The sequence below is a fragment of the Ranitomeya variabilis genome, chromosome 4 (genome assembly GCF_051348905.1).
Source record: "Ranitomeya variabilis isolate aRanVar5 chromosome 4, aRanVar5.hap1, whole genome shotgun sequence".
NCBI classification, from domain to species: domain Eukaryota; kingdom Metazoa; phylum Chordata; class Amphibia; order Anura; family Dendrobatidae; genus Ranitomeya; species Ranitomeya variabilis.
The window spans coordinates 409,702,624-409,726,622 of record NC_135235.1 but is presented as its reverse complement, the minus strand read 5'-3'; the positions used below and the strand labels follow the sequence as shown (position 1 = coordinate 409,726,622).

The 23,999-nt window shown below is 44.1% G+C and overlaps 1 protein-coding gene across 1 annotated transcript in view; it reads left to right on the top strand.

Annotated features, from left to right (window-relative positions):
* Nucleotides 1-23,999, top strand: part of LOC143764990 (calcium-binding protein 2-like) — a 145,364-nt gene that overhangs the window by 17,460 nt on the left and 103,905 nt on the right. The window lies entirely within an intron of this gene.

Below are 23,999 nucleotides of genomic sequence, written 5' to 3'. Positions count from 1 at the left end.
GTCCCTCAGCAAGATGTACTTACAAAAAAAGCAAAGTTCTTAGCGCATAAATTTGCCATTTCATGTGTGCCTATCAACCACGGCAAGGTGATGCTTCTCTGAAGAGTCCAATCATAACCCTTCCCTATCCTACTATACATGCCACTTTTGGGCTAAATGCCTACAATAATGGACAAACATGTCTCTCCTGGGCACAGTAGGGTAGGGTTATGACAGGACCCATCAGACAAGCGTCACCTTGCCGTGGTTGATGGGCACACATGAATTGGCCAATTCATTCACTAAGAACCTTTGCATTGTCCCTCAGCAAGTACATCTTGTGGAGGGACAATGCAGTTAGAAGTTAATATTTCCATTGACAATATATGTCTTGGCATTCACAGAGTGCTGCTGTGCTTTTTTATACATATTATGCAGTCACTATAGCTTGCACCTATTCACACTTGGGAGGTGCTGGTCAGGTTTTTTGTATAGATAGATACAAAGATAAATTCATACAGTAGATAGATAGATACAAAGATAAATACATAGAGATATGCAGATAAATCAACAAGCTGAATCTTGTTTTTTTACAAAAAGGGGACCAAGTTTCATCAATGATTTTCTTCATAGTGTCGGAGTATGGTCAGAGTTTCAGGGATTTTTGTCAGAGTATGGTCAGAGTTTTGTTAGTTTTTTCACTGATAAGAAAAAAAAAGTTTCTCCACCTTCTATCTTTAAGTCATTGAAAAACGGATAGCACACAGATGGCATCAGAGTGCTGTCCAATTTTATCACGGACCCATAGACTTTCATTGCCTAGTTTGATCTGACATTTGGATCAGTGTCGGACAAGTCTCCACAAATTTGAAAGGACCACTCGCAGACATGTGAACAGCACCATAAACTGTCATAAGTACGAGGGCTATCTGTGACACAAACACATGGCACTCGTACCTGAAAACCTGACATGTGATTGAGCCCTAAGCTAAGCCTAGCGATGACTCACTGCAAAGAGCAGATCTCACCGTCTCTTCAGCAGGCATTTGGCTTTTTATATGTGACTAGATGGTTGCCCGATTCTAACGCATCGGGTATTCTAGAATATGTATGTCCACGTAGTAGTAGTATGCCCAGCCACGTAGTATATTGCCCAGCCACGTAGTATATTGCCCAGCCACGTTGTATATTGCCCAGCCACGTAGTATATTGCCCAGCCACGTAGTATATTGCCCAGCCACGTAGTATATTGCCCAGTGACGTAGTGTACAGCACAGAGCCACATAGTATATTGCCCAGTGACGTAGTATATTGCCCAGTGACGTAGTATACAGCACAGAGCCACGTAGTATATTGCCCAGCTATGTAGTATATTACCCAGCTATGTAGTATATTGGCCAGCCACGTATGACAAAGGTAAAAAAAATAAAAAATAAACATATACTCACCTTCCGTTGTAGCTGTGTCGCCTGTGTGCGGTGCAGGCGGCAGCTTCCGGTCCCAGGGTGTGATGACGTCGCGGTCACGTGACCGTGTAGCGGTCACATGACCGTGACATCACGGCAGGTCCTTTCCGCGCAGGCGCGCAGGACTTGTGATAACGTCGCGGTCCTTCTGCCAGTCCATCCGTGCCAACGGAACGTGCCGGTTGCATCGCGAGGAGCGGGAAAGGCGTCGTAGGTGAGTATATAATCATTTTTTATTTTTTTTAATTATTTTTAACATTAGATGTTTTTACTATTGGCGCTGCATAGGCTGCGTCAATAGTAAAAAACTTGGTCACACAGGGTTAAAAGCAGCGGTAACGGAGTGCGTTACCCGCGGCATAACGCGGTCCGTTACCGCCGGCATTAACCCTGTGTGAGCGGTGAGCGGACGGGTGTATGCGGGCGCCGGGCAGTGAGTGCGGGGAGTAAGGAGCGGCCATTTTCTTCCGGACTGTGCGCGTCGCTGATTGGTCGCGGCAGCCACCTTCTTCACCTACATTATTATTGTACATTTTTATAGCGCCATTTATTCCATGGCTCTTTACATGTGAAAAGGGGGCAAATATAGACAAATAAAACTAAACATGAGCAAAAAACAAGGCACACAGGTACATAAGGAGGGAGGACCCTGCCCGCGAGGCCTCACAGTCTGCAGGACATGGAATTCACCTAGGGTTTGTGCCACCCTTGACAAACAGATTTCCCATTTTCTTTTCACATTGTTTTTATTAGTTTAACAAGTTACATAATAAAGGATCATACATCATATTTATGATATTAAATATTTCAATACAGCAAAATCATAGGCATAGATTTCCTCTATTATAAATGAAGCTTTCTGGAGTTACACACCACTTGAGCCTAGTGAGGTAGCAGAAGCCTACTAGGTGGCGGCTGTGAGAATTATATGTTTCCACCTTGTAAAATAACACCTATACACTGGAACCCATTGTTCTGTCACGTGATCCCTGCGGCCAATCAGCACTGGATTGACTCTCCCCATCGTCAAAGAATCACATGCATCTGGAGGAAGTCAGGGAGCAGCAGTGAGTGAATTGTCTGAAGGTGGAGAAAGTGAAGTCAGCACTAATTGGCCATTGAGAGACAATGTGGACACCACTGGAACGGTGCCAGCACCGGAGGTGAGTATAGGTGTTGTTATTTTACGAGGAAGAAACATAGGGATTAAAAAGGGATTGTCTAAGTAGAGGACAACCCTTTTATGGGTAGCTACAATCAGTTCCATTCATCTTAGAGTTGTCTAATTTTAAATTACAAATAACTTTGCAGTTTCCATCTTTAGTGATGAGCGAACGTGCTTGGATAACGTCTTATCTGAGCATGCTCGGGTGTTATCAGAACATCTGGATGTGCATGTATATTATGTTCGAGTCCCCGCAGCTGCATGATTTGTGGCTGTTAGACAGCCTCAACACATGTGGGGAATCCCTAACAAACAGACAATCCCCAACATGTTAAAGCTGTCTAACAGCTGAAAATGATGCAGCCGCAGGGACTCGAACATAATATACAAGCACGGCCAAGATACTCAGATAACACCCAAGCGTGCTCAGATAAGATATTATGCATGCACGTTCACTCATCACTATACATCTTATCAGAAATCCTCCCCATTCGGAAGAACAGAGGGATTTTTAATTGTATAATTCACTGCTCTTTGCTTAGGTTACCGGCCACTTTTCCATCTATCAGATAAAGCTTTGTTGTCCCTACGTTCCTTCCATACTGCAGAGTCAAGACTGCCTCTACTAGAAGCATGGGAGAACACACAGTTCGGACTAGTGGCGGGAACATGTCGTTGGTCCAAACGATCAATCTTCAGGACTGCACTGACCCTGGAAAGCTGGGGGGGCATAGTGAATGGTGCCCTACTGAAGAAAGAAGAGAACACTCCTTTAAAGGAGTCAGTACATGACTGCAAGTATAAAAATTCACACGAGCAACAGTGTGGAGTCCAGGAAAAGCCGTACTGGGCCCCTGGCCCTCAAGGGAGACCAGCATGACAGGGTCACGGGGAATGGCAGAGCCTTAGGGTAGGCAAGGGCAAGTAAGGGGGTTAAATAGTTTCCTTGGACTGTGTATTTTTCAATTGGACACGGGGGGGGCGGGGTTTGGGTGAGGCAGGGAGGAGCAAGCAAGGGGAGCTTTCTGAGGGGGTGATCTGGAGAAAAAACTGCCAATTTCACCTCAGCAACTGCCACGCTCACCTACTGGTCCGGCGGTTGCTGAAATCCCCACCCACCCTCTCTTCTCTTTTTCGATTTTGTTTAATCGCGTTTATTTTTAAGGTTATGCTTTTGTTTAAGAGGAAGGAGTAATTTTTGTCATAGCAGTTAGGCGGGGGAGGGAGGTCCTCGAAGTTGGTGGAAAGAGGGGAATGGCGGATTGTAGGGGGGGGGGACCTCTAGTGGTCCTGGACTCCCCCGGAGTGGATTGCGAGTGGATGTGGTAGATCAGCCCGTGGAGGGGCTGATTAAAGGATTTGGTAATCGGTTGGTTTGGCCGGGTTGGTCATTATCTGCCTCCGAGCTGGTGCTTAGCGGCTGGAGGCAAGACTAAGCCTGGAGGCCAAGGTACACAATTTGAATTTATGCAAGGTTATTTTTGAGGCTTCGAGGACCACCACTCCCTGGGGGGATATTGTTTACATCAGGGGTGTCAAACTGCATTCCTCAAGGGCTGCAAACAGGTCATGTTTTCAGGATTTCCTTGTATTGCACAGGTGATCATTTAATCACCTGCACAGAATGATTCCAGCACCTTGTGCAATGAGAAGGAAATCTTGAAAACACGCATGGTTTGAGGCCCTCGAGGAATGCAGTTTGACACCCCTGGTTTACATGTTGTATTGTATGTTTAATAAAAGGCTGCTGTGGCCATTTAATCCAAATCTGGTGTAATGTCATTATTCAGGAGGGGACCTTATCCCCTTTACCCCCAAGGGTGGTTTGCACGTTAATGACCGGGCCAATTTTTACAATTCTGACCACTGTCCCTTTATGAGGTTATAACTCTGGAACGCTTCAACGGATCTTGGCGATTCTGACACTGTTTTCTCGTGACATATTGTACTTCATGATAGTGGTAAAATTTCTTCGATATAACTTGCGTTTATTTGTGAAAAAAACGGAAATTTGGCAAAAATTTTGAAAATTTCGCAATTTTCCAACTTTGAATTTTTATGCCCTTAAATCACAGAGATATGTCACACAAAATACTTAATAGGTAGCATTTCCCACATGTCTACTTTACATCAGCACAATTTAGGAACCAAAATTTTTTTTGTTAGGGACTTTGTTGTGAATTTGGATTCTGGGCTCCCCCGGTGGCCACTGGTGGAATTGAACTGGTGTTTTCATCTTCTCTGTTCACCTGTTCCCATCAAGATGTGGGAGTCGCTATATAACCTTGCTGCTCTGTTAGTTGCTTGCCGGTCAACAATGTTATCAGAAGCCTCTCTGTGCTTGTTCCTGCTCCTAGACAACTACTAGATAAGTTGGACTCTTGTCCATGTTTGTTTTTGCATTTTTGTTCCAGTTCACAGCTGTAGTTTCGTTACTGTGTCTGGAAAGCTCTTGTGAACAGGAATTGCCACTCTGGTGTTATGAGTTAATGCCAGAGTTTTAAAGTAATTTCTGGATGGTGTTTTGATAGGGTTTTCAGCTGACCATGAAAGTGTCCTTTCTGTCTTCTGCTATGTAGTAAGTGGACCTCAAATTTGCTAAACCTATTTTCATACTACGTTTGTTATTTCATCTTAATTCACCGCCAATACATGTGGGGGGCCTCTGTCTCCTTTCGGGGTATTTCTCTAGAGGTGAGCTAGGACTGATATTTTCCTCTGCTAGCTTTATTTAGTCCTCCGGCTGGTGCTGGGCATCTAGAATCAACGTAGGCATGCTACCCGGCCACTGCTAGTTGTGCGTTAGGTTTAGTTCATGGTCAGCTCAGTTCCCATCTTCCAAGAGCTAGTTCCTATATATGCTTATGCTATGATCTCTTGCCATTGAGATCATGACAGTTTGACCGGCCCACTAAAGGGTTAAAATCCTTGGCTGAGAAAGGAGAGAAATAAGTAGTCTGCTGAAATTTTTTTTTTTTTTTTTTTTTTTTTTCTCTCCTTCTAATCTTTGAATGGCTCTGTGTCCACCTGTTGTAATGGATCTTCAGAGTGTAACTGCAGGTTTAAATAATCTCGCCACGAAGGTACAAAATTTGCAAGATTTTGTTTGTCATGCACCTGTATCTGAGCCGAGAATTCCTTTGCCGGAATTTTTCTCGGGGAATAGATCTGGGTTTCAGAATTTTCGAAATAATTGCAAATTATTTTTGTCCCTGAAATCTCGCTCTGCCGGAGACCCTGCACAGCGGGTCAGGATTGTGATTTCCTTGCTTCGGGGCGACCCTCAAGACTGGGCTTTTTCATTGACACCAGGGGATCCTGCGTTGCTCAATGTGGATGCGTTTTTTCTGGCCTTGGGGTTGCTTTATGACGAACCTCATTTGGAGCTTCAGGCAGAAAAAACTTTGATGTCCCTATCTCAGGGGCAAGATGAAGCGGAAATTTACTGCCAAAGATTCCGTAAATGGTCTGTGCTTACTCAGTGGAATGAGTGCGCCCTGGCGGCGACTTTCAGAGAGGGTCTCTCTGATGCCATTAAGGATGTTATGTTGGGGTTCCCTGTGCCTGCGGGTCTGAATGAGTCCATGACAATGGCTATTCAGATCGATAGGCGTTTGCGGGAGCGCAAACCAGTGCACCATCTGGCGGTGTCCACGGAGAAGTCGCCAGAGAGTATGCAGTGTGATAGAATTCTGTCCCGAAGCGAGCGGCAGAATTTTAGACGGAAAAATGGGTTGTGTTTCTATTGTGGTGATTCTACTCATGTTATATCAGCATGCTCTAAGCGCACTAAAAAGCTTGATAAATCTGTTTCCATTTGCACCTTACCATCTAAGTTTATTCTATCTGTGACCCTGATTTCCTCTTTGTCATCTATTACCACGGACGCCTATGTCGACTCTGGCGCCGCTTTGAGTCTTATGGATTGGTCCTTTGCCAAACGCTGTGGGTATGATTTAGAGCCTTTGGAGACTCTTATTCCTCTGAAGGGGATTGACTCCACCCCATTGGCTAATAATAAACCACAATACTGGACACAAGTAACTATGCGTATTAATCCGGATCACCAGGAGATTATTCGCTTTCTGGTGCTGTATAATCTACATGATGATTTGGTGCTAGGATTGCCTTGGCTGCAATCTCACAACCCAGTCCTCGACTGGAGAGCTATGTCTGTGTTGAGCTGGGGATGTAAGGGGGCTCATGGGGATGTACCTGTGGTTTCCATTTCATCATCTATTCCCTCTGAAATTCCTGAGTTCCTGTCTGACTATCGTGACCTCTTTGAAGAATCCAAGCTTGGTTCATTACCTCCGCACCGAGAGTGCGATTGTGCCATAGATTTAATCCCGGGTAGTAAATACCCAAAGGGTCGTTTATTTAATCTGTCTGTGCCTGAACATGCTGCTATGCGAGAATATATAAAGGAGTCCTTGGAAAAGGGACATATTCGTCCATCGTCATCTCCCTTAGGAGCCGGATTTTTCTTTGTGTCAAAAAAAGACGGCTCTTTGAGACCATGTATCGATTATCGGCTTTTGAATAAAATCACTGTAAAATATCAATACCCATTGCCGTTGCTGACTGATTTGTTTGCTCGCATAAAGGGGGCCAAGTGGTTCTCTAAGATTGACCTTCGTGGGGCGTATAATTTGGTGCGAATCAGGCAGGGGGATGAGTGGAAAACCGCATTTAATACGCCCGAGGGCCACTTTGAGTATTTAGTGATGCCTTTTGGTCTTTCAAATGCTCCGTCAGTTTTCCAGTCCTTTATGCATGATATTTTTCGCGATTATTTGGATAAATTTATGATTGTGTATCTGGATGATATTCTGATTTTTTCGGATGACTGGGACTCTCATGTCCAGCAAGTCAGGAGGGTTTTCCAGGTTTTGCGGTCTAATTCTTTGTGTGTGAAGGGTTCTAAGTGTGTTTTTGGGGTACAGAGGATTTCCTTTTTGGGATATATTTTTTCTCCCTCTTCCATTGAAATGGATCCTGTCAAGGTTCAAGCTATTTGTGATTGGACGCAGCCCTCTTCTCTTAAGAGTCTTCAGAAATTTTTGGGCTTTGCTAACTTTTATCGGCGATTTATTGCTGGTTTTTCGGATATTGCTAAGCCATTGACCGATTTGACTAAGAAGGGTGCTGATGTTGCTGATTGGTCCCCTGACGCTGTGGAGGCCTTTCGGGAGCTTAAGCGCCGTTTTTCCTCTGCCCCTGTGTTGTGTCAGCCTGATGTTGCTCTACCTTTTCAGGTTGAGGTCGACGCTTCTGAGATCGGAGCTGGGGCAGTGTTGTCGCAGAAAAGTTCTGACTGCTCCGTGATGAGGCCTTGTGCCTTCTTTTCCCGTAAATTTTCGCCCGCTGAGCGGAATTATGATGTTGGGAATCGGGAGCTTTTGGCCATGAAGTGGGCTTTTGAGGAGTGGCGCCATTGGCTTGAGGGGGCCAGACATCAGGTGGTGGTATTGACTGACCACAAAAACTTGATTTATCTTGAGACCGCCAGGCGCCTGAATCCTAGACAGGCGCGCTGGTCATTATTTTTCTCTCGGTTTAATTTTGTGGTGTCATACCTACCGGGTTCTAAGAATGTTAAGGCGGATGCCCTTTCTAGGAGTTTTGAGCCTGACTCGCCTGGTAACTCTGAGCCCACAGGTATCCTTAAGGATGGAGTGGTTTTGTCAGCCGTTTCTCCAGACCTGCGGCGGGCCTTGCAGGAGTTTCAGGCAGATAGACCTGATCGTTGCCCACCTGATAAACTGTTTGTTCCTGATGATTGGACCAGTAGAGTCATCTCTGAGGTTCATTCTTCTGCGTTGGCAGGTCATCCTGGCATTTTTGGTACCAGGGATTTGGTGGCAAGGTCCTTCTGGTGGCCTTCCCTGTCACGAGATGTGCGAGGCTTTGTGCAGTCTTGTGACGTTTGTGCTCGGGCCAAGCCTTGTTGCTCTCGGGCTAGTGGATTATTGTTGCCCTTGCCTATTCCTAAGAGGCCTTGGACGCACATCTCGATGGATTTTATTTCAGATCTGCCTGTTTCTCAGAAGATGTCTGTCATCTGGGTGGTGTGTGACCGTTTCTCTAAGATGGTCCATTTGGTTCCTCTGCCCAAGTTGCCTTCTTCTTCCGAGTTGGTTCCTCTGTTTTTTCAAAATGTTGTTCGTTTGCATGGTATTCCTGAGAATATCATTTCTGACAGAGGGACCCAATTCGTGTCTAGATTTTGGCGGGCATTCTGTGCTAGGATGGGCATAGATTTATCTTTTTCGTCCGCTTTACATCCTCAGACGAATGGCCAGACCGAGCGGACTAATCAGACCCTGGAGACATATCTGAGGTGTTTTGTGTCTGCTGACCAGGATGATTGGGTTGCTTTTTTGCCATTGGCAGAGTTCGCTCTCAATAATCGGGCCAGCTCTGCCACTTTGGTGTCCCCGTTTTTCTGTAATTCGGGGTTTCATCCTCGATTTTCCTCTGGTCAGGTGGAATCTTCGGATTGTCCTGGAGTGGATGCTGTGGTGGAGAGATTGCATCAGATCTGGGGGCAGGTGGTGGACAATTTGAGGTTGTCCCAGGAGAAGACTCAGCTTTTTGCCAACCGCCACCGTCGTGTTGGTCCTCGGCTTTGTGTTGGGGATTTGGTGTGGTTGTCTTCTCGTTTTGTCCCTATGAGGGTCTCTTCTCCTAAGTTTAAGCCTCGGTTCATCGGCCCGTATAAGATATTGGAGATTCTTAACCCTGTTTCCTTCCGTTTGGACCTCCCTGCATCCTTTTCTATTCATAACGTTTTTCATCGGTCATTATTGCGCAGGTATGAGGTACCGGTTGTGCCTTCCGTTGAGCCTCCTGCTCCGGTGTTGGTTGAGGGTGAGTTGGAGTACGTTGTGGAGAAAATCTTAGACTCTCGTGTTTCCAGACGGAGACTCCAGTATCTGGTCAAGTGGAAGGGATACGGCCAGGAGGATAATTCTTGGGTGAATGCATCTGATGTTCATGCCTCTGATCTGGTTCGTGCCTTTCATAGGGCCCATCCTGATCGCCCTGGTGGTTCTGGTGAGGGTTCGGTGCCCCCTCCTTGAGGGGGGGGTACTGTTGTGAATTTGGATTCTGGGCTCCCCCGGTGGCCACTGGTGGAATTGAACTGGTGTTTTCATCTTCTCTGTTCACCTGTTCCCATCAAGATGTGGGAGTCGCTATATAACCTTGCTGCTCTGTTAGTTGCTTGCCGGTCAACAATGTTATCAGAAGCCTCTCTGTGCTTGTTCCTGCTCCTAGACAACTACTAGATAAGTTGGACTCTTGTCCATGTTTGTTTTTGCATTTTTGTTCCAGTTCACAGCTGTAGTTTCGTTACTGTGTCTGGAAAGCTCTTGTGAACAGGAATTGCCACTCTGGTGTTATGAGTTAATGCCAGAGTTTTAAAGTAATTTCTGGATGGTGTTTTGATAGGGTTTTCAGCTGACCATGAAAGTGTCCTTTCTGTCTTCTGCTATGTAGTAAGTGGACCTCAAATTTGCTAAACCTATTTTCATACTACGTTTGTTATTTCATCTTAATTCACCGCCAATACATGTGGGGGGCCTCTGTCTCCTTTCGGGGTATTTCTCTAGAGGTGAGCTAGGACTGATATTTTCCTCTGCTAGCTTTATTTAGTCCTCCGGCTGGTGCTGGGCATCTAGAATCAACGTAGGCATGCTACCCGGCCACTGCTAGTTGTGCGTTAGGTTTAGTTCATGGTCAGCTCAGTTCCCATCTTCCAAGAGCTAGTTCCTATATATGCTTATGCTATGATCTCTTGCCATTGAGATCATGACAGGACTTATAAGGGTTAAAAGTTGACCAGCAATTTCTCATTTTTACAACACCATTTTTTTTAGGGACCACATCTCATTTGAAGTCATTTTGAGGGGTCTATATGATAGAAAATACCCAAGTGTGACACCATTCTAAAAACTGCACCCCTCAAGGTGCTCAAAACCACATTCAAGAAATTTATTAACCCTTCAGGTGTTTCACAGGAATTTTTGGAATGTTTAAATAAAAATTAACATTTACATTTTTTTTACACAAAATTTATTTCAGCTCCAATTTGTTTTATTTTACCAAGGGTAACAGGAGAAAATGGACCCCAAAAGTTGTTGTACAATTTGTGCTGAGTACGCTGATACCCCATATGTGGGGGTAAACCACTGTTTGGGCGCACCGCAGAGCTCATAAGGGAAGGAGTCCCATTTGACTTTTCAATGCAAAATTGACTGGAATTGAGATGGAACGCCATATTGCGTTTGGAGAGCCCCTGATGTGCCTAAACATTGAAACCCCCCACAAGTAACACCATTTTGGAAAGTAGACCCCCTAAGAACCTTATCTAGATGTGTGGTGAGCACTTTGACCCACCAAGTGCTTCACAGAAGTTTATAATGCAGAGCCGTAAAAATAAAAAATCATATTTTTTCACAAAAATTATCTTTTCGCTCCAATTTTTTATTTTCCCAAGGGTAAGAGAAGAAATTGGACTCCAAAAGTTGTTGTGCAATTTGTCCTGAGTACGCCGATACCCCATATGTGGGGGTAAACCACTGTTTGGGCGCATAGCAGAGCTCGGAAGGAAAGGAGCGCCATTTGACTTTTCAATGCAAAATTGACTGGAATTAAGATGGGATGCCATGTTGCGTTTGGAGAGCCCCTGATGTGCCTAAACATTGAAACCCCCCACAAGTGACACCATTTTGGAAAGTAGACCCCATAAGGAACTTATCTAGATGTGTGGTGAGCACTTTGACCCAACAAGTGCTTCACAGAAGTTTATAATGCAGAGCCGTAAAAATAAAAAATCATATTTTTTCACAAAAATTATCTTTTTGCCCCCAATTTTTTATTTTCCCAAGGGTAAGAGAAGAAATTATACCACAAAAGTTGTTGTGCAATTTGTCCTGAGTACGCCGATACCCCATATGTGGGGGTAAATGACTGTTTGGACGCATGGCAGAGCTCAGAAGGGAAGGAGCGCCATTTGACTTTTCAATGCAAAATTGACTGGAATTAAGATGGGACGCCATGTCGCGTTTGGAGAGCCCCTGATGTGCCTAAACATTAAACCCCCCCACACACACCCCCACAAGTGACACCATTTTGGAAAGTAGACCCATTAAGGAACTTATTTAGATGTGTTTTGAGAGCTTTGATCCCCCAAGTGTTTCACTACAGTTTATAACGCAGAGCCGTGAAAATAAAAATTCTTTTTTTTTTCCACAAAAATTATTTTTTAGCCCCCAGTTTTGTATTTTCCCAAGGGTAACAGGAGAAATTGGACCCCAAAAGTTGTTGTCCAATTTGTCCTGAGTATGCCGATACCCCACATGTGGGGGGAAACCACTGTTTGGGCGCATGGCAGAGCTCGGAAGGGAAGGAGCGCCATTTGGAATGCAGACTTAGATGGATTGGTTTGCAGGCGTCACGTTGCATTTGCAGAGCCCCTGATGTACCCAAACAGTAGAAACCCCCCACAAGTGACCCCATTTTGGAAACTAGACCTCCCAAGGAACTTATCTAGATGTGTTGTGAGAACTTTGAACCCCCAAGTGTTTCACTACAGTTTACAACGCAGAGCCGTGAAAATAAAAAATCCTTTTTTTCCCACAAAAATGATTTTTAGCCCCCCAAATTTATATTTTCCCAAGGGTAACAAGAGAACTTGGACCCCAAAATTTGTTGTCCAATTTGTCCCGAGTACGCTGATGCCCCATATGTTGGGGTAAACCCCTGTTTGGGCGCACGGGAAAGCTCGGAAGGGAAGGAGCACTGTTTTACTTTTTCAATGCAGAATTGGCTGGAATTGAGATCGGACGCCATGTCGCGTTTGGAGAGCCCCTGATGTGCCTAAACAGTGGAAACTCCCCAATTCTAACTGAAACCCTCATCCAAACACACCCCTAACCCTAATCCCAACGGTAACCCTAACCACACCCCTAACCCTGACACACCCCTAACTCTAATCCCAACCCTAATCCCAACCATAAATGTAATCCAAACCCTAACCCTAACTTTAGCCCTAACGCTAACTTTAGCCCCAACCCTAACCCTAACTTTAGCTCCAACCCTAGCCCCAACCCTAACCCTAGCCCTAACCCTAACCCTAGCCCTAGCTCCAACCCTAGCCCCAACCCTAACCCTAGCCCTAACCCTAACCCTAACCCAAGCCCTAACCCTAACCCTAATGGGAAAATGGAAATAAATACTTTTTTTAATTTTATTATTTTTCCCTAACTAAGGGGGTGATGAAGGGGGGTTTGATTTACTTTTATAGCATTTTTTATAGCGGATTTTTATGATTGACAGCCGTCACACACTAAAAGACGCTTTTTATAGCAAAAAAGTTTTTGTGTCTCCACATTTTGAGACCTATAATTTTTCCATATTTTGGTCCACACACAGAGTCATGTGAGGTCTTTTTTTTTGTGGGACGAGTTGACGTTTTTATTGGTAACATTTTCAGACACGTGACAGTTTTTGCACGCTTTTTATTCCGATTTTTGTGAGGCAGAATGACAAAAAAACAGCTATTCATGAATTTCTTTTGGGGGAGGCGTTTATACCATTCCACGTTTGGTAAAATTTATAGAGCAGTTTTATTCTTTGGGTCAGTACGATTACAGCGATGCCTCATTTATATCATTTTTTATGCTTTGGCGCTTTTATATGATAAAAACTATTTTATAGAATAAATAATTATTTTGGCATCGCTTTATTCTGAGGACTATAACTTTTTTATTTTTTCTTTGATGACACTGTATGGCAGCTCCTTTTTTGATGGACAAGATGACGTTTTCAACGGTACCATGGTTATTTATATCCGTCTTTTTGATCGCGTGTTATTCCACTTTTTGTTCGGCGGTATGATAATAAAGCGTTGTTTTTTGCCTCATTTTTTTTTTTTTTCCTACGGTGTTCACTGAAGGGGTTAACTAGTGATATAGTTTTATAGGTGGGGTCGTTACGGACGCGGCGATACTAAATATGTGTACTTTTATTGTTTTTTTTTTTATTTAGATAAAGAAATGTATTTATGGGAATAATATATATATTTTTTCTTTATTTAGGAATATATTTATTTATTTTTATTTTTTTTACACATGTGGAAAAATTTTTTTTTACTTTTTTACTTTGTCCCAGGGGGGGACATCACAGATCGCTAATCTGATAGTTTGCACAGCACTCTGTCAGATCAGTGATCTGACTGACAGCGCTGCAGGCTTACCAAGCGCCTGCTCTGAGCAGGCACTTGGTAAGCCACCTCCCTCCCTGCAGGACCCGGATGCCGCGGCCATCTTGGATCCGGGCACCTGCAGCGAGGAGGAGGTAAGAGACCCTCGCAGCAACGCGATCACATCGCGTTGCTCCGGGGGTCTCAGGGAAGCACGCAAGGAGCCCCCTCCATGCACAATGCTTCCCTGTACCGCCGGCACAACGCGATCCTGTTTGATCGCGGTGTGCCGGGGGTTAATGTGCCGGGGGCGGTCCGTGACCGCTCCTGGCACATAGTGCCGGATGTCAGCTGCGATAGTCAGCTGACACCCGGCAGCGATCGGCCGCGCTCCCCCCGTGAGCGCCGCCGATCGCGCTGGACGTACTATCCCGTCGGTGGTCATACGGGCCCACCCCACCCCACCTCGACGGGATAGTACGTCCAATGTCAGAAAGGGGTTAAGATAAGGCAGTTTACGAGAGATCCGATGCAGTAAGTAATTAAGGTTAGGCATTTAAGTCAGTAAAGGCGGTCATGAGTCACGTGTACCCCTTACGTCATGACAGTGTGCATATTGCTGTGAGATAGAGACGCTGCACAAAATGAATGCTTAGCCCAGAAAACCCTTTTAATGGAGTTGTTTAGTTGCAAGCACATGGTTTCCTACTACCCTGTTCAGATTAATAAGACAGATGAATCTGACCACATTCGTACACTTTTTTATCCAAGAATAAAATTATATTTAAATGAAAGTGTGAACTTAAAGGGAAACTCCAGGCAAACCATGACGTTTTTGGCTTGTCCCATTTAGCTGTAAAAGTGAATTGTAATGAATATGCAGATTCTGCTCCGCGCACTGTAGCTATCATGTCCGCAGATATTAGTTTGTCAGGATCCGGTGACCTCTAGTGGTCGATCCATGTCTTACCTTCCAGCCTTACATCTCTTTACATTGGCATATACACCAATTCATGACAGCTTTAAAAAAAAAATAATGTGTAATGACAACTTTGGCAATAGATCCGATGATTTTATATGTGACCGATTGTACATTTCCTCAATATGCTTTTGACGTCATCAGACTGATGATGATCAGTTTTTTGCAGGCTCTGTTGTGATATGGTGAATGGGTAATAAAAGGTGATGAAATGTGATGAACGCTTGGTATTAGGCTTCGTTCACATCTGTGCAAGTTATTTCCTTGTTTCTGCTCCATTATGAGAACAAGACAGAAACCAACAGAGCCCAGCAGACTCCATTGACTATAATGGGATCCATTGGGCGTCCATCATTTTGGAAGTAGAGGGTGGGCGTGGGAAAAAACAGCAATTTTGCATTCATTGGGCAGAATACTTAACATGTCAAGTTTATTCTGCAGTTTAACCCGATTATGTTGATATCAAGTTTATTCTCTTTTTACTAAATGGGTAAAGTCCATGCAATACTCCAGGCACATTGAAATATTAGCACAATGAGGTAAATGTTGTTTAGAGGGTAGAGACTGTTCTCTCTTCCTAAATTATTGGGGTCTAAATTAATTTTGGAGTGTGAAGGGCTTATGAAGGTGTAGGGCATCAGGTTAGTGGGTGTTTTGGTCAGTAAACTACACAATGGGGAGGTGTACATGCAGGGCCGGCTTTAGGGGCAGGCAGACTAGGCAGCTTCCTAGGGCCCATGCTCCCCTAGGGGCTCCCAGCCAGTGGTGTGCTGCTAATAGCGGCACACCACACGGTCACTATGGGGCCAGGGGGGCCCAAAGTCAGCGTCGCCTCCTCTGCGCACCGCATTCAAATGTTTGAAAGCAATAATGGAAGAGAGAGCATCAGATGACCCTCCCTCCTCCATCTTTCCCCCCTGCCTCATGCCATCACTTCATCGTGTACCATGCTGTATACCGGGCAGACAAGCTGTTGAGACGCTCAGTGAGTGAGTGACTACATGGTGGCCATAATACTGCAGGGCTGCATTATTTTCTATGGCGAGGTACATTATATTCCATAGGGGGAGGCTACATTATATTCTATGAGAGGAGCTGTATTATATTCTATGGGGGGCTGCAGTATACTATATGGAGGCTGCTTTATATTTCATGGGGGCTACATTATATTCTATTGGATGCAGCATTATATTCTATGAGGGGGCTACATTATATTCTATGAGGGGGTTGCATTATATTCTGTGGAGTGGCAGCATTATATTCTATAAGAGGGCTGCATTATACTCTGAGGGGGACTATGTTACACTCTATCTAGGACTATGGGGTGCATTATACTATATGAAGGGCTGAATTCTACTCTATCGGACTACGGGCAGAGCATTATACTATACTATACTATACTATATGGGATCTGCATTATACTATACTACAGTATGGGATCTGCATTATACTGTATCGATGACTATGGGGAATGCATTTTACTATATGAAAAACTATATGGAGGACTATGGGGTGCATTATACTATATGAAGGGCTGAATTCTACTCTATCAGACTACGGGCTGTGCATTATACTATACTATACTATATGGGATCTGCATTATACTATACTACAGTATGGGATCTGCATTATACTGTATTGATGACTATGGGGAATGCATTTTACTATATGAAAAACTATGTGGAGGACTATGGGGTGCATTATACTATGTGGAGGACTATGGGGTATATAGCAAACAAGCAAAATGCTGCCAATTCATTGAGTGACTGGATTGGTTATGCCAGAACAAAAATCAATTTTCTCAGCAGCACATCGCCAGGTGAAAACTGCAGATGTGCTGCTGATAAAGTGATGGGGACATGATACTGTATGGGGACAGATTCATCTACTAGTGATCGTTTTGTCCCAATCATTGTTCCTCAGCTGGTGTGAAGAGGCCGGGAAACAAGCGTCAAACAACTTCAATATTGTCGATCACACTCGTTTAGTGGCCTGAAATCAAATACAACCAAAATGTTTCTGTGTGATGGTGCAATATGATAGCATTTTGGGCCCCATTTTAAGCTTTTGCCCAGGGCTCCACTTTGTCTAAAATTGGCCCTGTGTAGATGTCAGTAAAAAGTATTTGTCTCACTCTTAATACATCTGAGCTGACAACATTGTGACCAGTAGAAGTGACGTCTCAATAGCTGAATGTCACAGTCTGATGACCTGCTGAGAGAGATATGGAGAACGGCTAAGGGTACCGTCTCACAGTGGCACTTTGGTCGCTACGACGGCATGATCCGTGACGTTCCAGCGATATACTTACGATCTCGCTGTGTCTGACACGCTACTGCGATCAGGGACCCCGCTGAGAATCGTACGTCGTAGCAGATCATTTGAAACTTTCTTTCGTCGTCAGATCACCCGCTGTCATCGCTGGATCGTCGTGTGTGACGCCGATCCAGCGATGTGTTCACTTGTAACCAGGGTAAATATCGGGTTACTAAGCGCAGGGCCGTGCTTAGTAACCCGATATTTACCCTGGTTACCATTGTAAAAGTTAAAAAAAAAACCACTACATACTCACCTTCTGATGTCTGTCACGTCCCCCGGCGTCCACAGGGTTACGCGCTGCTGCCGAGAACTTCCTGCACTGACTGTGTCAGCACCGGCCATAAAGCAGAGCACAGCGGTGACGTCACCCCTGTGCTCTGCTTTATTGCCGGCGCTGACACATTCAGTGCAGGAAGCTCTCGGCAGCAGCGCGTAACCCTGTGGACGCCGGGGGACGTGACAGACATCAGAAGGTGAGTATGTAGTGTTTTTTTTTTTTACTTTTATAATGGTAACCAGGGTAAATATCGGGTTACTAAGCGCGGCCCTGCACTTAGTAACCCGATGTTTACCCTGGTTACCCGGGTGCTGCAGGGGGACTTCGGCATCGTTGAAGACAGTTTCAACGATGCCGAAGTTGTTCCCCTGATCGTTGGTCACTGGAGAGAGCTCTCTGTGTGACAGCTCCCCAGCGACCACACAACGACTTACCAACGATCACGGCTAGGTCGTATTGCTGGTCGTGATCGTTGGTAAGTCTTTTAGTGTAACGGTACCCTTAGGGTTCTGCACAGGCCTGGATTGGCAATCTGCCAAGGCGGGCAGATGCCCGCTGGGCCGGCGGCTCTGAGCTACAAAATGGTCCGCCGGCCCTTTAAAAATTCTGCACAGGCCCTGGTGCATGTGCTCTTTCGGTGCATGTGCTAACAAGGGCCATGGCAGCCCGCATGAGCATGGCTCTCATTCGTGTGGGCCTATGCAGAAGTTTGAAAAAGCCTGCCTGAGCCTCTCTCTGTCTGACGCTGGCCAGTACCAGCATCAGAGAACAGTGCTTTCCTCACCAATCCCCGGGCGACATTCACTCCGAGTCCTCAGCACTACCGACGCTAGCTGGACAGTGGACCCACCTCATCCTCCCCCCATCTCAGGTGAGTACCAAGATGGAAGCATTTGTATGTACGGTATATACAGCATTTGCAGTTTGACCTATATAATGTGTATAGACTGCTGTATATACAATGCATAAGTGATACGGCTGTATATAATCACTGTATCACCTATATAATATATGTACAGCAGTCTATATATATTATATAGGTGATACTGCAATTTCGGTGTATATATGCTATATAGGTGATACTGCTGTATATATTCTGCGCCTATACACTGCAATCACAGTATCACCTGTATAATGTATATAGACTGCTGTATATACAATATATAATTGATACCGCTACTGCTGTATATAATTGCAGTATCACCTATATAATGTATGTACAGCAGTCTATATACATTATATAGGCGATACTGCGACTACTGTGTATATACGTTATACAGGTGATACTGCTGTATATACAGGTCCTTCTCAAAAAATTAGCATATAGTGTTAAATTTCATTATTTACCATAATGTAATGATTACAATTAAACTTTCATATATTATAGATTCATTATCCACCAACTGAAATTTGTCAGGTCTTTTATTGTTTTAATACTGATGATTTTGGCATACAACTCCTGATAACCCAAAAAACCTGTCTCAATAAATTAGCATATTTCACCCGTCCAATCAAATAAAAGTGTTTTTTAATAACAAACAAAAAAACCATCAAATAATAATGTTCAGTTATGCACTCAATACTTGGTCGGGAATCCTTTGGCAGAAATGACTGCTTCAATGCGGCGTGGCATGGAGGCAATCAGCCTGTGACACTGCTGAGATGTTATGGAGGCCCAGGATGCTTCAGTAACGGCCTTAAGCTCATCCAGAGTGTTGGGTCTTGCGTCTCTCAACTTTCTCTTCACAATAGCCCACAGATTCTCTATGGGGTTCAGGTCAGGAGAGTTGGCAGGCCAATTGAGCACAGTAATACCATGGTCAGTAAACCATTTACCAGTGGTTTTGGCACTGTGAGCAGGTGCCAGGAAGCATGAAGTGCTCCAAAATCTCCTGATAGCTAGCTGCATTGACCCTGCCCTTGATGAAACACAGTGGACCAACACCAGCAGCTGACATGGCACCCCACACCACTGACTGTGGGTACTTGACACTGGACTTCAGGCATTTTGGCATTTCCTTCTCCCCAGTCTTCCTCCAGACTCTGGCACCTTGATTTCCGAATGACATGCAAAATTTGCTTTCATCAGAAAAAAGTACTTGGGACCACTTAGCAACAGTCCAGTGCTGCTTCTCTGTAGCCCAGGTCAGGCGCTTCTGCCGCTGTTTATGGTTCAAAAGTGGCTTTACCTGGGGAATGCGGCACCTGTAGCCCATTTCCTGCACACGCCTGTGCACGGTGGCTCTGGATGTTTCCACACCAGACTCAGTCCACTGCTTCCTCAGGTTCCCCAAGGTCTGGAATCGGTCCTTCTCCACAATCTTCCTCAGGGTCCGGTCACCTCTTCTCGTTGTACAGCGTTTTCTGCCACATTGTTTCCTTCCAACAGACTTACCATTGAGGTGCCTTGATACAGCACTCTGGGAACAGCCTATTTGTTGAGAAATTTCTTTCTGGGTCTTACCCTCTTGCTTGAGGGTGTCAATGATGGCCTTCTTGACATCTGTCAGGTCGCTAGTCTTACCCATGATGGGGGTTTTGAGTAATGAACCAGGCAGGGAGTTTTTAAAAGCCTCAGGTATCTTTTGCATGTGTTTAGAGTTAATTAGTTGATTCAGAAGATTAAGGTAATAGGTCGTTTAGAGAACCTTTTCTTGATATGCTAATTTATTGAGACAGGTTTTTTGGGTTATCAGGAGTTGTAGGCCAAAATCATCAGTATTAAAACAATAAAAGACCTGACAAATTTCAGTTGGTGGATAATGAATCTATAATATATGAAAGTTTAATTGTAATCATTACATTATGGTAAATAATGAAATTTAACACTATATGCTAATTTTTTGAGAAGGACCTGTATATACTGCGACTATACACTGCAATCACAGTATCACATATATATTGTATATACAACATTTGCAGTTTGACCTGTCTAATGTATATTGACTGCTGTATATACAATATATGAGTGATACTGCGATTATATACAGCAGTAGCAGTATCACCTATTTAATGTATGCACAGCAGTCTATATACATTATATAGGTAAAACTGTGACTGCGGTATGTTTGTTATATAGGTTATACCACTGTCTGTATATATACTGCGAACACTGTGTACAGCCTAGCCGCAGAGTGTATATATAAATATATATACAGTGGGGCAAAAAAGTATTTAGTCAGTCAGCAATAGTGCAAGTTCCACCACTTAAAAAGATGAGAGGCGTCTGTAATTTACATCATAGGTAGACCTCAACTATGGGAGACAAACTGAGAAAAAAAAATCCAGAAAATCACATTGTCTGTTTTTTTAACATTTTATTTGCATATTATGGTGGAAAATAAGTATTTGGTCAGAAACAAAATTTCATCTCAATACTTTGTAATATATCCTTTGTTGGCAATGACAGAGGTCAAACGTTTTCTGTAAGTCTTCACAAGGTTGCCACACACTGTTGTTGGTATGTTGGCCCATTCCTCCATGCAGATCTCCTCTAGAGCAGTGATGTTTTTGGCTTTTCGCTTGGCAACACGGACTTTCAACTCCCTCCAAAGGTTTTCTATAGGGTTGAGATCTGGAGACTGGCTAGGCCACTCCAGGACCTTGAAATGCTTCTTACGAAGCCACTCCTTCGTTGCCCTGGCGGTGTGCTTTGGATCATTGTCATGTTGAAAGACCCAGCCACGTTTCATCTTCAATGCCCTTGCTGATGGAAGGAGGTTTGCACTCAAAATCTCACGATACATGGCCCCATTCATTCTTTCATGTACCCGGATCAGTCATCCTGGCCCCTTTGCAGAGAAACAGCCCCAAAGCATGATGTTTCCACCACCATGCTTTACAGTAGGTATGGTGTTTGATGGATGCAACTCAGTATTCTTTTTCCTCCAAACACGACAAGTTGTGTTTCTACCAAACAGTTCCAGTTTGGTTTCATCAGACCATAGGACATTCTCCCAAAACTCCTCTGGATCATCCAAATGCTCTCTAGCAAACTTCAGACGGGCCCGGACATGTACTGGCTTAAGCAGTGGGACACGTCTGGCACTGCAGGATCTGAGTCCATGGTGGCGTAGTGTGTTACTTATGGTAGGCCTTGTTACATTGGTCCCAGCTCTCTGCAGTTCATTCACTAGGTCCCCCCGCGTGGTTCTGGGATTTTTGCTCACCGTTCTTGTGATCATTCTGACCCCACGGGGTGGGATTTTGCGTGGAGCCCCAGATCGAGGGAGATTATCAGTGGTCTTGAATGTCTTCCATTTTCTAATTATTGCTCCCACTGTTGATTTCTTCACTCCAAGCTGGTTGGCTATTGCAGATTCAGTCTTCCCAGCCTGGTGCAGGGCTACAATTTTGTTTCTGGTGTCCTTTGACAGCTCTTTGGTCTTCATCATAGTGGAGTTTGGAGTCAGACTGTTTGAGGGTGTGCACAGGTGTCTTTTTATACTGATAACAAGTTTAAACAGGTGCCATTACTACAGGTAATGAGTGGAGGAAAGAGGAGACTCTTAAAGAAGAAGTTACAGGTCTGTGAGAGCCAGAAATCTTGATTGTTTGTTTCTGACCAAATACTTATTTTCCACCATAATATGCAAATAAAATGTTAAAAAAACAGACAATGTGATTTTCTGGATTTTTTTTTCTCAGTTTGTCTCCCATAGTTGAGGTCTACCTATGATGTAAATTACAGACGCCTCTCATCTTTTTAAGTGGTGGAACTTGCACTATTGCTGACTGACTAAATACTTTTTTGCCCCACTGTACAGTACAGACCAAAAGTTTGGACACACCTTCTCATTTAAAGATTTTTCTGTATTTTCATGACTATGAAAATTGTAAATTCACACTGAAGGCATCAAAACTATGAATTAACACATGTGGAATTATATACTTAACAAAAAAGTGTGAAACAACTGAAAATATGTCTTATATTCTAGGTTCTTCAAAGTAACCACCTTTTGCTTTGATGACTGCTTTGCACACTCTTGGCATTCTCTTGATGAGCTTCAAGAGGTAGTCACCGGGAATGGTTTTCACTTCACAGGTGTGCCCTGTCAGGTTTAATAAGTGGGATTTCTTGCCTTATAAATGGGGTTGGGACCATCAGTTGTGTTGAGCAGAAGTCTGGTGGATACACAGCTGATAGTCCTACTGAATAGACTGTTAGAATTTGTATTATGGCAAGAAAAAAGCAGCTAAGTAAAGAAAAACAAGTGGCCATCATTACTTTAAGAAATGAAAGTCAGTCAGTCCGAAAAATTGGGAAAACTTTGAAAGTGTCCCCAAGTGCAGTTGCAAAAACCATCAAGCGCTACAAAGAAACTACGGGCTCACATGAGGACCGCCCCAGGAAATGAAGACCAAGAGTCACCTCTGCTTCTGAGGATAAGTTTATCCGAGTCACCAGCCTCAGAAATCGCAGGTTAACAGCAGCTCAGATTAGAGACCAGGTCAATGCCACACAGAGTTCTAGCAGCAGACACATCTCTACAACAACTGTTAAGAGGAGACTTTGTGCAGTAGGCCTTCAAGGTAAAATAGCTGCTAAGAAACCACCGCTAAGGACAGGCAACAAGCAGAAGAGACTTGTTTGGGCTAAAGAACACAAGGAATGGACATTAGACCACTGGAAATCTGTGCTTTGGTCTGATGAGTCCAAATTTGAGATCTTTGGTTCCAACCACCGTGTCTTCCTGTGACGCAGAAAAGGTGAACGGATGGACTCTACATGCCTGGTTCCCACCGTGAAGCATGGAGGAGGAGGTGTGATGGTGTGGGGGTGCTTTGCTGGTGACACTGTTGGGGATTTATTCAAAATTGAAGGCATACTGGACCAGCATGGCTACCACAGCATCTTGCAGCGGCATGCTATTCATCCGCTTTGCGTTTAGTAGGACCATCATTTATTTTTCAACAGGACAATGACCCCAAACACACCTCCAGGCTGTGTAAGGGTTATTTGACCAAGAAGGAGAGTGATGGGGTGCTACGACAGATGACCTGGCCTCCACAGTCACCGGACCTGAACCCAATCGAGATGGTTTGGGGTGAGCTGGACCGCAGAGTGAAGGCAAAAGGGCCAACAAGTGCTAAGCATCTCTGGGAACTCCTTCAAGATTGTTGGAAGACCATTTCCGGTGACTACCTCTTGAAGCTCATCAAGAGAATGCCAAGAGTGTGCAAAGCAGTCATCAAAGCAAAAGGTGGCTACTTTGAAGAAGCTAGAATATAAGACAAAATTTCAGTTGTTGCACACTTTTTTGTTAAGTATATAATTCCACGTGTGTTAATTCATAGTTTGATGCCTTCAGTGTGAATGTACAATTTTCATAGTCATGAAAATACAGAAAAATCTTTAAATGAGGTGTGTCCAAACTTTTGGTCTGTACTGTATATATATATACAGTATACACACACACACACACAGTGAAGGAAATAAATATTTGATCCCTTGCTGATTTTGTAAGTTTGCCCAATGACAAAGACATGAACAGTCTATCATTTTAAAGGTAGGTTAATTTTAGCATTGAGAGATAGAATATCAGAAATAAAATCCAGAAAATCACATTGTATAAATTATATAAATTTATTTCATTTTGCAGTGA